A 14,948-nucleotide genomic window follows, 5' to 3' on the forward strand; every position below is an offset into this window, starting at 1 on the left:
AGAAAAATCAGGCAGCCTCTGGGTGCATTGAGAGGTCACCTTACCAAGTCCCAGCTCCAGAAAAAAATTCTGCTTGCCAAATCATTTCATCGAACACCTGCTGGACACTGTTGCTATCATGTTCAGTAAATTCAGAGATACAGTGTCTGAAACTACTGTCGTTTCTTCAGTGTCCGTTGTCGATCTCGCCAATGCCGTGGTGGCGCCTTGCTCCCCGTCCCCTCCCCCTTGTCCCTGCACCGCACGAACGCCTGGAAGGTTGCGGGCGTCGGCGACGAGCAGGAGGAGGTGCGCCACCCCGTGAGCGACGGCAGCGGCGGCTTTGCGGCCGCCAGAGAGGGGCGCAGCGTAGACGGCGCCCTCCAGCACCGCCCAGGTCACCGGAGGCCGCCGCGTGGCCACCCACTCCCCCATGCGCACTGCCACCCTCGTCGTGAACTGCTAGGAGCGGAGCGCGCTCTCTGCCGCCGCCGTGCCCGTACGGCCGCCCCGTCGAAGACCGACGCCATTATGCCAAGCCCGACCAAGTTTAGCAGTGGAACGGGACCAGTAACTCTCACTGATGCTGCCTGGCCACCTAAACCCCCTGCCCAACCACTGCCTCGCCGTAATTGCTCGCCGGAGAAATCCCGTTCACGGCCACCCCCTCGAATCGCCTATAAATAGAGGCCCCGAGCTCGAACTCGAACCCACACCACCTCTGCACTCCACCAACACCACGCCAAGCCACTGGAAGAGCCCCGAGGGAGCTTTCTTCCCCAACTCCGGCCGCCGCGACCCGCCACGGGATCCAGCTCGATTCGCTCCCCACCCACCGGAGTTCTCCACCATCGCCCGAGCCGCCGTCCGCCGGAGAAAGTGTCGCCGTCGACGTGGTGCTCTCCGACGGCCAAGTCCACCACCCACCGACGCGGAAGGACACGCTGAACCTCTTGGTTTCGGAAGAGGTGACGGAGCCGCGAACTTCGCCGAGCTAGACTCCGACTTCTCCGAACCGGGCAAGCATGTTTGAACCTTTGATATGATAGGTGTTTTGTATGTTTCCTTGAATGGTTGTGCATGGCATATGAGGATCGGTGAGTATCTTGTTGCATGTAAGGCAACTAACCGTGTGTTCCGAAGTTACTGTGATCTCTGATGAGAGATGGCCTAGTCATGTGGTGACATGAAAGGCAGTGAGGTGGTATTGTTGTAGCATGCCAGCCTTACGACATCCGATAAACTCCAACGTTAACGTGGACTGAGTCACGTTACCGTTCTTCCCCTTTCGTGCCGCCACATGTTTTCTGCAAAGAATACGGTTTAGTAAGTTGGTAACCTCTTTCCGTGTACACACCAAATAGAGGGGCCTGGATGAGGGTTCCATGGCCCTGGATTAAAGCCAGTCATCCGGTCAGGGGGCATGGGTGTTTCCGGTTGGGACCGAGAGGGGGGCACCCCTTAGAGCGCGCGTATATAAATTTGATCCCATGCTACGCGAGGTTGTAGCCTCCCCGTCTCAAGGTTTTTCTTGAACGTTGCCGAGGGTGATTCCTGGCTTCGGAATGTTGAATGGGTGTGTACTGGTTAGATGTGTTTATTCCAAAACACCGTAAACGGAACTAGTCCCCGTGACTACTGAAATCCGTTGGCTGTGGTTAAAGTACAAACTCTGCAGAGTCAAATCCTTCCGAGTCATCGTGTCTATGGTCAAGAACCATGGCCAATATATCCATATCTATGTCAACCCTTGTGGTGAATCCCGGTGATCAAGCGTGAGTAGTAAACATGGTTGAACGTTATTCCTGTGGATGGACTAACCCTGTTGTTTATTTCATATCTGAATATTCCCTTGCGGTGATATTAAATTCATGAGCTACTAAATTTTAAGTTGTGATTGTAAGCCCTTTATGTGATGTCGCTCAAACGTCCGACTGTGGCACTCTTGTTATTTACTTTTGATATAAGCCCTTTATGTGATGTCGCTCAGACGTCCGACTGTGGCACTCTTGTTATTTACTTTTGATATAAGCCCTTTATGTGATGTCGCTCAGACGTCCGACTGTGGTACTCTTGTTGTTTACTTTTGATATAAGCCCTTTATGTGATGTCGCTCAGACGTCCGACTGTGGTACTCTTGTTATTTACTTTTGATATAAGCCCTTTATGTGATGTCGCTCAGACGTCCGACTGTGGCATGCTTGTCATTTACTTTCAATATAAGCCCTTTATGTGATGTCGCTCAGACGTCCGACTGTGGCACGCACTGTCATTTATATTTTATTATAAGCCCTTTATGTGGCGTCGCCTTGACGCCCGACTGCGGCATTGTTATTCCTTTTGTTTCCTCTCGAGGAGTCATTCAGACACTCGTTTGGCTCTCAGTATTATTTTGGGATTTCGGGAGGACTACCGCCCGACTTCTCTTTATTTTCCCATGCATGATTATCTCGTTGTCTGAGTGCACTTGTTAATCTGTTCGTATGCATCATGTTTACATTTGTTATATCTTATGTCCGAACTGTCTTGCGAGTACTTTCATAGTACTCACCTGGCTTGTTGATTTGGCCAGATGTTGACGAAGACGATCTCATGGATGAAGAGTTTGATAGTGAGTCCGACGCCTAGAGGAATCCCAGTCAGTCCCGTGCGATCCTGGATATTGGTCACTTGTATCTTATATGCTTCCGCCACCCACAATAAGTCTCCTCGAGCCTCACTCCGACGCTCGAAGAGCTGTTAGTTTTCAGGGGTCATATCACCCACTGCGCTGTGATATAACCACCACCACTTTTATCGTGAGTTAGTAGTTATGCCACCCTATCCGCCTTTATGTATTATTGGCGTGCTTGTAATAAATTGTTGGGCAGTCTCCGCTTAGCCTTGTATTATATTCAGTACTCCTGGTATTTTCTTCTGTGATCAAGATTTTGTCTACCAGTAAGAAGGATTCTTCTCTACTAGTCCATAAAAGGGATCGATTTCTCAATAAATATTTTTATTGGAAAACCGGTCGTGACAATTTGCGGATGAAAACACCAAGCTCTTTCAATCTCTGGCCACTGAGAGATATAGACATAACTCTATCGCCACGCTTCGTGATGGTGCTGTGGAAATCCATGACCACGTTGGCAAGGAAGGGGTGTTGTTCAAAACCTATAAGGATCGTTTGGGTTCTTCTAAACCCACTAACATGCGTTTTGATCTTTCTAGAATCATCCGTCGGATCGAGGGACTGGATCAATTATCCACACCTTTTTCCAATGAAGAGATTGATACTGTTATTAAGGAAATGCCGAGTGACCGGGCTCCGGGTCCTGATGGTTTTAACGGTTGTTTCCTTAAGAGCTGCTGGCAGATCATCAAGTCGGACTTCTATGAGCTGTGCCATGCCTTTCATGCTGGAGGACTAGATATCACCAGCATTAGTGAGGGGTACATCACCTTGATCCCTAAGAACTCTTCTCCAGAAACTGCAAATGATTATAGACCGATTACCTTACTGAATTGTTGTCTGAAAATCATCACAAAGATCTTGGCTAACCGGCTACAGAAAGTCATCCTCAAAATCATCCACAAAAACCAGTACGGTTTCATCAAAGGGAGGACAATCCAAGATTGCCTGGCGTGGTCGTTTGAATATATCCATCAATGCCATACCTCAGCGAGGGAAATCATCCTCCTCAAGTTAGACTTTGCCAAGGCCTTTGACACTATTGAGCACACCCCCATCATGGAGATCATGAAGCACATGGGTTTTGATGACAAATGGCTTGGATGGATGAAAACGATCTTTGGCTCGGGGGTTTCTTCTGTACTCCTTAATGGAGTTCCTGGTCGGAAATTCAACTGTAAATGTGGTGTGCGACAGGGGGACCCTCTCTCACCGTTGATCTTCGTCCTTGCGGCAGACCTTCTCCAAGCAGCAGTTAACGATGCTTTTGCTCGAGGACTAGTTGAGCTTCCTCTCCCTCGTGATAGGGCGGGTGACTTCCCAGTTGTCCAATACGCCGACGACACGATTTTGGTTATGCAGGCATGTCCCGAGCAGGCTGCCCGTATGAAAACTATCTTGGAGGATTATGCTATTTCGATTGGGCTGAAGATCAATTTTCAGAAATCAACTCTTATACCCATTAACATTGATCACCGACGTGCTTCTGAACTGGCTGGGGTTTTTGGTTGTTCTGTTGGTTCCATGCCCTTCACCTACCTCGGCCTGCCAATGGGCATGACGAGGCCAAGTGTTCTCGATCTTATGCCACTAGTAAATGCAGTTGAGAGGAAGACGTCCACTGCGTTGTCACTGATGTCATCCGGGGCCAAACTGACCTTGGTCAATTCTGTTGTGACTTTGATGCTGATATATGCAATGTGTACAATCAAATTGCACCCAAAGGTGATCGAGCATCTGGACAAGCTGCGTAGATATTGCCTCTGGGCAAAAAACTCTGATGATGGGGTCAAGAATAACTCTCTTGCGGCCTGGGAACTTGTTTGCCACCCAAAACGCTGCGGAGGCCTTGGTGTTATTGATATCAAAACACAGAATGTTGCCCTTCTCCTAAAACATCTATTCAAATTCTATAATCATGAAGATGTACCCTGGGTGGAGCTTGTTTGGGAGGCCTATTACAGAAACAGAATACCACATGCAACTGAGGCAGTGGGCTCTTTCTGGTGGAAGGACTTGATGCATCTCAGTGGGATCTTCCGTGGGATCACCAAAGTTATCCCGGGGGATGGCTCTAGCGCTTTATTCTGGAAAGATGTTTGGTCTGATAATACTCAGGATTCCCCACTCATGGACATATACCCACAGGCTTTTTCATTTTGCTTGAATGAAGACGACTCCATTGCTAAGGTTCTTACTGCAACTGACCCAGCCATGATCTTTAGTCTACCTCTCTCGATCCAGGCGAGGGAGGAAATCAAAGAGATCCAGGAGGGGTTGTCACAAAATCGGGTGGCCAACGACCGCTGTGACATCTGGGAATGCACGCTCGGGCGTTTCTCGTCCAAAAAATTCTATAACCATTGCTACAAACAGGTTGTGGCAGATGAGGCGTTCGGATGGCTCTGGAAAGCCAAAAGCCTGATCAAATTCAAGATGTTTGGGTGGCTACTCCTAGTTGATCGTCTGAATACCAGGAATATGCTCAAACGCAGACATTTTGCTGTCGCGGGGGGCAACTACGCATGCATGTTCTGTCAAAACCCTCGAGAGGAAACTGTGGAACATCTGTTCTTCAATTGCCCCTTTAGCCAACGCTGCTGGGATAAAGTTGGATTGGCATGGCCGACAGATGACAACAGATTGGTTCTACTGCGTGGGGGTAGGGATAACTGGAGGCAACCTCTTTTCATGGATAGATTTCTTTTGGCTGCTTGGAGTCTATGGATGGAGAGAAATAACCAACACTTTAGAGGGATTCAGCATTCTTTCGGAGCATGGCTGGCTAGATTCAAGCATCTCTTGGAGCTGCTAACACATAACTGCAGAGAGGAACTTCGCCCCTTCCTGTCTAATTACATTGTAAATTTGGGTTACTAGGGCTGTGGATAGCTTGCATGGCCGGGGGGGGCACAAAAACCCTTTGTAACACATATGTAATTGTTCCTTTGTGAGTAATACAAAGTCAGTGGGAGCCTCTCCCACTGTCATTCACCCTCAAAGAAAAAAATCTTTACCTCTCAACCATTTTGAGACTCCTCCTCATGTCCGTGATGTCATCTGGGACTCCACACAACATTCGGTCACCAAATCATATAACTCATATAACACTATATCGTTAATGAACGTTAAGCGTGCGGACCCTACGGGTTCAAGAACTATGCAGACTTCTACTTCTTGAGCTTGCGTTGTTTTTTCCCTTAAAGAGGAAAGGGTGATGCAGCAAAGTAGAGATAAGTATTTCCCTCAGTTAGAGAACCAAGGTATCAATCCAGTAGGAGGTACAAGCAAGTCCCCAATCTATGCACCTGCACAAACAATCAAACACTTGCACCCAACGCGATAAAGGGGTTGTCAATCCCTTCACGGTTAATTGCAAAGGTGAGATCTGATAGAGATAGATAAACTAAATAAAAGATAACTAAATATTTTTGGGATTTTTGGTTTATAGATCTGAAAATAAAAGATTGCAAAATAGTAGATCAGAAACAAATATCATAGAAAATAGACCTGGGGGCCATAGGTTTCACTAGAGGCTTCTCTCATGAAGGCAAATAATTAGGTGGGTGAACAAATTACTGTCGATCAATTGATGGAAAAGCGCAAAGTTATGACGATATCCAAGGCAATGATTATGCATATAGGCATCACATCCATGTCAAGTAGACCGACTCCTGCCTGCATCTACTATAATTACTCCACACATCGACCGCTATCCAGCATGCATCTAGAGTATTAAGTTCATAAAGAATGGAGTAACGCCTTTAGTAAGATGACATGATGTAGAGGGATAAACTCAAGCAATATAATGAAACCCCATCTTTTTATCCTTGATGGCAACAATACAAATACATGCCTCGCTACCCCTACTTTGTCACAAGGTGAGGATACCGCAAGATTGAACCCAAAACTAAGCACCTCTCCCATTGCAAGAAATACCAATCTAGTTGGCCAAACCAAACCGATAATTCGAAGAGAAATACAAAGATATCAAATCATGCATATAAGAATTCAGAGAAGATTCAAGTAATATTCATAGATAATCTGATCATAAATCCACAATTCATCGGATCTCGACAAACACACCGCTAAAGAAGATTACATCAGATAGATCTCCAAGAACATCGAGGAGAACATGGTATTGAGAATCAAAGAGAGAGAAGAAGCCATCTGTCAAAAACAAAACAGTCTGTAGCAATCTGTAAATCTCGGATACTTCTGTAACTCCAAAAATTCTAAAAAATTTGGACAAAAGAGGCAATTTGTATATTAATGGTCTGCAAAAAGAATCAGTATTTTACCGCGCTTCTGTTAAAAATGAAAATTATTTTTCTGGGCGCAAAAGTTTCTGTTTTTCAGCAAATCAACTATCACCGTAAGCCATCCCAAAGGTCTTACTTGACACGAACACTAATTAAAACATAAAAACACAGCTGACCAGAGGCAAGATGAAAAATTTGTTGAAAAACAGAACCAAAAAAGGAAGAAAAAAAATAAAATTGGGTTGCCTCCAACAAGCGCTATTGTTTAACGCCCCTAGCTAGGCATTTTCGACAAAGGGTGGATTTTATTGACTCAAAATGAAGCATCAAGAAGATACAAAACACGATGAGTCCGCACCCGGCCTCTGCATAGCTAAGATGCACACAGCCAACACCAACACACACAAACACGCCGACAACTAGAGAAGTCATAAGACCAAAGCTATGCATAGGTGAGGACAAAAGAAGAGGTCCCAAAGCAATCAGACCCATGATCGTCAGAACTACAACAATGACCATATCTGTGTTGGGAATCATTGCATGGAAAAACAAAAAAATTGTACGCACACGCAATGATCTATCCAAGGAGATGCATAGCAACTAGGGGGAGACTAAGTCTACGTATCCTCGTAGACTGTAAGCGGAAGTGTTTGAAATGCGGTTGATGTAGTCAAACTTCTTCTAGCTCCGACCGATCAAGCACCGAACGTACGGCACCTCCGAGTTCTGTGCACGTTCAACTCGGTGACGTCCCTTGCCTTCTTGATCTAGCAAGGTGTCAAGGTAGTAGATGAGTTACGTCAGCACGACGGCATGGTGACGGTGATGGTGAAGTGATCCTCGCAGGGCTTCGCCTAAGCACCGCGAAAATATGACCGGGGGTGTAAACTGTGGAGGGGGCGCTGCACACGGCTAACAATTGATGTTGTGTGTTCTAGGCGCCCCCCTCCCCACATCTATATAGGTGGGAGGGGAGGAGAGGCAGCCAGGTGGGGCGCCCCAAGTAGGATGCGAATCCTTCTTGGGGTTTGATACATCTCCAACGTATCTATAATTTTTTACTGATCCATCCTATTATATTATCCAGCTAGGATGTTTTATATGCATTTACAAGGTATTTTATATGATATCTGGGACTAACCTATTAACCTAGAGCCTAGTGCCAGTTTTTGTTTTTTCCCTTGTTTTTGAGTTTTACATAAAAGGAATACCAAACGGAGTCCTATTGACCTGCCAATTTTTGTGGATTTTTTATGGACCAAAAGAAGCCCCCGGAGTAAAAGAGTTGGGCCAGAAGAGTCCCGAGCCGTCCACAAGGGTGGAGGGCGCGCCCTGCCCCCCTGGGAATGGGCCCCTATCTGGTGGACGACTCGGAGACCCCCTGACATGAGACCTACGCCAAAAATTCCTGTAAATACAGAAACCTCCAGAAAATAACCTAGATTGGGAGTTCTGCGCCGCAAGCCTCTATAGCCACCAAAAACCAATCGGGGCCCTGTTCTGGCACACTGCCGGAGGGGGGATCCCTCATCGGTTGCCATCTTCATCATCCCGACGCTCTCCATGACGAGGAGGGAGTAGTTCACCCTCGGGGCTGAGGGTATGTACCAGTAGCTATGTGTTTGATCTCTCTCTCTCATGTTCTTGATTTGGCACGATCTTGATGTATCGCGAGCTTTGCTATTATATTTGGTTCTTATGATGTTTCTCCCCCTCTACTCTCTTGTAATGGATTGAGTTTTCCCTCTGAAGTTATCTTATCGGATTGAGTCTTTAAGGATTTGAGAACACTTGATGTATGTCTTGCATGTGCTTATCTGTGGTGACAATGGGATATTCACGTGATCTACTTGATGTATGTTTTGGTGATCAACTTGCGAGTTCAATGACCTTGTGAACTTATGCATAGGGGTTGGCACACATTTTCGTCTTGACTCTCCGGTAGAATCATTGGGGCACTCTTTGAAGTTCTTTGTGTTGGTTGAATAGATGAATCATGAGATTGTGTGATGCATATCGTATAATCATACCCGCGGATACTTGTGGTGTCATTGGAGTATCTAGGTGACATTAGGGTTTTGGTTGAATTGTGTCTTAAGGTGTTATTCTAGTACGAACTCTAGGATAGATCGAACGGAAAGAATAGCTTTGTGTTATTTTACTACGGACTCTTGAATAGATCGATCAGAAAGGATAACTTTGAGGTGGTTTCGTACCCTACAATAATCTCTTCATTTGTTCTCTGCTCTTAGTGACTTTGGAGTGACTCTTTGTTGCATGTTGAGGGATAGTTATATGATCCAAATATGTTATTATTGTTGAGAGAACTTGCACTAGTGAAAGTATGAACCCTAGGCCTTGTTTCAACACATTGCAATACCGTTTGTGCTCACTTTTATCACTTGATACCTTGTTGTTTTTATAATTTCAGATAACAAAAACCTATATCTACCATCCATATTGCACTTGTATCACCATCTCTTCGCCGAACTAGTGCACCTATACAATTTACCATTGTATTGGGTGTGTTGGGGACACAAGAGACTCTTTGTTATTTGGTTGCAGGGTTGTTTGAGAGAGACCATCTTCATCTTATGCCTCCCACGGATTGATAAACCTTAGGTCATCCACTTGAGGGAAATTTGCTACTGCCTACAAACCTCTGCACTTGGAGGCCCAACAACGTCTACAAGAAGAAGGTTCCGTAGTATACATCAAGCAATTTCGGGCGCCGTTCCCGGGGAGGTGAGTGCTTGAAGGTATATCTTTAGATCTTGCAATTGAATCTTTTTGTTTCTTGTTTTATCACTAGTTTATTCTATAAAATAAAACTACAAAAAAATGGAATTAAGGTTGCCTCATATGCTTCATCTTTTTAATGTCTTTCGTGAAAATGATGGAAATCAAAATTGTGCTCAAGTACTAGAAGAAGAATTGCATAGAATGCTTGGCATAAAATATGTGAATGATGGGCATTATTTCAATGTTGTTAGTATGAATTCTTTGAATACCCTTGATGCTAATGATATGCAAAGCCACAAGCTTGGGGATGCTATGTTTGATGAAGATGATATGTTTTGTCCCCCAAGTTTTGATGAGCAAATTTATTATGATGATAGCTTGCCTCCTATTTATGATGATTATATTGATGAAAGTGATTTGGAAGAGTGTCAACTTTAGGAAGTAATGATCCCACTATTTTGGAGGATTTTGAATCATATTGTGATAATTATGAAAGTGGATTTGGAGAGGTCATGACTTTATTTAGTGATGATTCCACTATTTCGGAAGAGGTTCCAATTGATTATGAGAACAAAGTTCCTATCTATGATGATTATTGTGATGACATGTATGCTATAAAGAATAATGATAACCATGAAACTTGTCATCTTGATTTTAATTTTCAATCACATGATAGTTATTTTGTTGAGTTTGCTCCCACCACTATTCATGAGATTAAATTTGCTTATGTGGAGAGTAATAAAATTTATATGCTTGTGCATCATGAGAATAATGCTTTATGTGATAGTTATATTGTTTAATTCCTTCATGATGCTACTGAAATTTATTATGAGGGAGGAATATATGCTTGTAGGAATTGCAATAATATCAAGTTCCCTCTCTATGTGTTAAAAGTTTTGAAGTTATGCTTGTTTTGCCTTCCTATGCTAGTTGATTATTGTTCCCCCAAGTTTTTTGCTCACAAAATCCCTATGCATAGGAAGTGGGTTATACCTAAATGTGCTAGTCATATTCTTCATGATGCTCTCTTTATGTTTCAATTCTTATCTTTTATGTGAGCATCATTGAAATCATCATGCCTAGCTAGGGGCGTTAAACGTTAGCGCTTGTTGGGAGGCAACCCAATTTTATTTTTGTTCCTTGCTTTTTGTTCCTGTTTAGTAATAAACAATTCATCTAGCCTCTGTTTAGATGTGTTTTTATGTTTTAATTAGTGTTTTTGCCAAGTAGAACCTTTGGGAAGACTTGGGTGAAGTCTTTATGATCTTGCTGTAAAAAACAGAAACTTTAGCGCTCACGAGATTAGCTGCCATTTTTTACTGGTGATAATTTTAGGTTTATTCTTTTTGAAGATGATTAATAGACAAATTCCTCAGGTCCACCAATTTATTTCAGAATTTTTGGAGTTCCAGAAGTATACGTTTGATACAGATTACTACAGACTGTTCTCTTTTTGACAGCTTCTGTTTTCATTGAGTTGTTTGCTTATTTGGATGAATCTATGAGTAGTATCGGAGGGTATAAACCATAGAGAAGTTGGAATACAATAGATATTAGACCAATAAGAATTTAGAATGAGTTCACAATAGTACCTAAGTGGTGATTTATTTTCTTATACTAACGGAGCTTACGAGTTTTCTGTTGAGTTTTGTGTTGTGAAGTTTTCAAGTTTTGTGTAAAGATTCAATGGACTATGGAATAAGGAGTGGCAAGAGCCTAAACCTGGGGATGCCCAAGGCACCCCAAGGTAAAATTCAAGGACAACCAAAAGCCTAAGCTTGGGGATGCCCCAGATGGCATCCCCTCTTTCGTCTTCGTTCATCGGTAACTTTACTTGGAGCTATATTTTTATTCACCACATGATATGTGTTTTGCTTGGAGCGTCATTTTATTTGCTTTTGTTTTGCTTGCTGTTTGAATAAAATAAAAAGATCTGAAATTCTTAAATTTTAGAGAGTCTTCACATAGTTGCATAATTATTCAACTACTCATTGATCTTCACTTATATCTTTCGGAGTAGTTTGTGATTTGCTCTAGTGCTTCACTTATATCCTTTTAGAGCATGGAGGTGGTTTTATTGTATAGAAATTATTGATCTCGCATGCTTCACTTATATTATTTTGAGAGTCTTTTAGGATAGCATGGTAATTTTCTTTGGCTATAAAATAGTCCTAATATGATAGGCATCCAAGATGGGTATAATAAAAACTTTCATATAGAGTGCATTGAATACTATGAGAAGTTCGATACTTGATGATTGTTTTGAGATATGAAGATGGTAATATTAGAGTCATGCTAGTTGAGTAATTGTGAATTTGATAAATACTTGTGTTGGAGTTTGCATGTCCCATAGCATGCACGTACGGTAACCGTTGTGTAACAAATTTGAAGCATGAGGTGTTTCTTTGATTGTCCTCCTTATGAGTGGCGGTCGGGGACGAGCGATGGTCTTTTCCTACCAATCTATCCCCCTAGGAGCATGTGCGTAGTGCTTGGTTTTGATGAGTTGTATATTTTTGCAACAAGTATATGAGTTCTTTATGACTAATGTGAGTCCATGGATTATACGCACTCTTACCTTTTCGCAATTTGCTAGCCTCTACGGTACCGTGCATTGCCCTTTCTCACCTCGAGAGTTGGTGCAAACTTCGCCGGTACATCCAAACCCCGTGATACGATACTCTCTATCACACATAAGCCTCCTTATATTTTCCTCAAAACAGCCACCATACCTACCTTATGGCATTTCCATAGCCATTCCGAGATATATTGCCATGCAACTTTCCACCGTTCCGTTTATTATGACACGCTCCATCATTGTCATATTGCTTTGCATGATCATGTAGTTGACATCGTATTTGTGGCAAAGCCACCTTCTTAATTCTTTCATACATGTCGCTCTTGATTCATTGCATATCCCGGTACACCGCCGGAGGCATTCACATAGTCATATTTTGTTCTAAGTATCGAGTTGTAATTCTTGAGTTATAAGTAAATAGAAGTGTGATGATTTTCATTATTAGAGCATTATCCCATGTGAAGAAAGGATGATGGAGACTATGATTGCCCCACAAGTCGGGATGAGACTCCAGACGAAAAAAACAGGCCAAAGAAGCCCAAATATAAAAAGGGGAGGCCAAAGAAGCCCATAAAAAGAGAGAAAAAGAGAGAAGGGACAATGTTACTATCCTTTTTCCACACTTGTGCTTCGAAATAGCACCATGATCTTCATGATAGAGAGTTTCTTATTTTATCACTTTCATATACTAGTGGGAATTTTTCATTATAGAACTTGGCTTGTATATTCCAATGATGGGCTTCCTCATAATTCCCTAGGTCTTCGTGAGCAAGCAAGTTGGATGCACACCCACTTAGTTTCTTTTGATGAGCTTTCATATATTTATAGCTCTAGTGCATCCATTGCATGGCAATCCCTACTCCTCGCATTGACATCAATTGATGGGCATCTCCATAGCCCATTGATTAGCCGCGTCAATGTGACACTTTCTCCTTTTTTGTCTTCTCCACACAACCTCCATCATTATATTCTATTCCACCCATAGTGCTATGTCCATGGCTCGCGCTCATATATTGCGTGAAAGTTGAAAAAGATTGAGAATACTAAAGTATGAAACTGTTGCTTGGCTTGTCATCGGGGTTGTGCATGATGAGAGAATTTTGTGTGACGAAAATGAAGCATGGCCAAACTATATGATTTTGTAGGGATGAGCTTTCTTTGGCTATGTTATTTTGAGAAGACATAATTGCTTGGTTAGTATGCTTGAAGTATTATTATTTTTATGTCAATATTAATTTTTTGTCTTGAATCTTATGGATCTGAATATTCTTGCCACAATAAATAAAATTACATTGATAATTATGTTAGGTAGCATTCCACATAAAAAATTCTGTTTTTATCATTTACCTACTCGAGGACGAGCAAGAATTAAGCTTGGGGATGCTGATACGTCTCCAACGTATCAATAATTTTTGATTGTTCCATGCTATTATATTATCCATCTAGGATGTTTTATATGCATTTATATGCTATTTTATATGATTTTTGGGACTAACCTATTAACCCAGAGCCTAGTGCTAGTTTCTGTTTTTTTCCTTGTTTTTGAGTTTTACAGAAAAGGAATACCAAACGAGTCCAATTGACCTGCCAATTTTTGTGGATTTTTTATGGACCAAAAGGAGCCCCCGGAGTAAAAGAGTTGGGCCAGAAGAGTCCCGAGCCATCCACGAGGGTGGAGGGCGCGCCCTACCCCCTGGGCGTGCGCCCCTATCTCGTGGACGACTCGGAGACCCCCCTAACGTGAGACCTACGCCAAAAGTTCCTATAAATACAGAAACCTCCATAAAATAACCTGGACCGGGAGTTTCGCCACCGCAAGCATCTGTAGCCACCAAAAACCAATCGGGGCCCTGTTCCGGCATACTGCCGGAGGGGGGATCCCTCACCGGTTGCCATCTTCATCATCCCGGCTCTCCATGACGAGGAGGGAGTAGTTCACCCTCGGGGATGAGGGTATGTACCAATAGCAATGTGTTTGATCTCTCTCTCTCGTGTTCTTGATTTGGCACGATCTTGATGTATCGTGAGCTTTGCTATTATAGTGGGATCATACGATGTTTCTCCCCCTCTACTCTCTTGTAATGGATTGAGTTTTCCCTTTGAAGTTATCTTATCGGATTGAGTCTTTAAGGATTTGAGAACACTTGATGTATGTCTTGTATGTGCTTATCTGTGGTGACAATGGGATATTCACGTGATCTAATTGATGTATGTTTTGGTGATCAACTTGCGGGTTCAATGACCTTGTGAACATATGCATAGGGGTTGGCACTGTCGGATCACGGGTTCCTGCAAAACCCTCGAGGTTTGAACACTGGGGTGCGCGCGAAGATCTCCCCCTACCGATCCACGCCCTAGCCCCCTAAGATCTCGCGGACGAACTCGACAAACTCGCAACATAGAAAGACACAAGATTTATACTGGTTCGGGCCACCGTTGTGGTGTAATACCCTATTCCAGTGTGGTGGTGGTCGATTGCCTCTTGGGCCGATGATGAACAGTACAAAGGGGAAGAACAGCCTCCTGAGGTTGAGGTGTTCTTGTGCTTGTCGAACTTGTGTGGGTGAGGACTCGATGCCTCTTGCTGTGGTGGCTAGCTCTACTTATATAGGCACTGGTTCTCTTCCCAAGTATTGAGCGGGAAGGGAGCCAACAACGGCCAATTTGAAAGGGGACAGCTGGTACAGCTTATCCTGACAAAAGCGGTCTTCGC

This window comes from Triticum aestivum, chromosome 1D (assembly GCF_018294505.1).
Source record: "Triticum aestivum cultivar Chinese Spring chromosome 1D, IWGSC CS RefSeq v2.1, whole genome shotgun sequence".
NCBI classification, from domain to species: Eukaryota; Viridiplantae; Streptophyta; class Magnoliopsida; order Poales; family Poaceae; genus Triticum; species Triticum aestivum.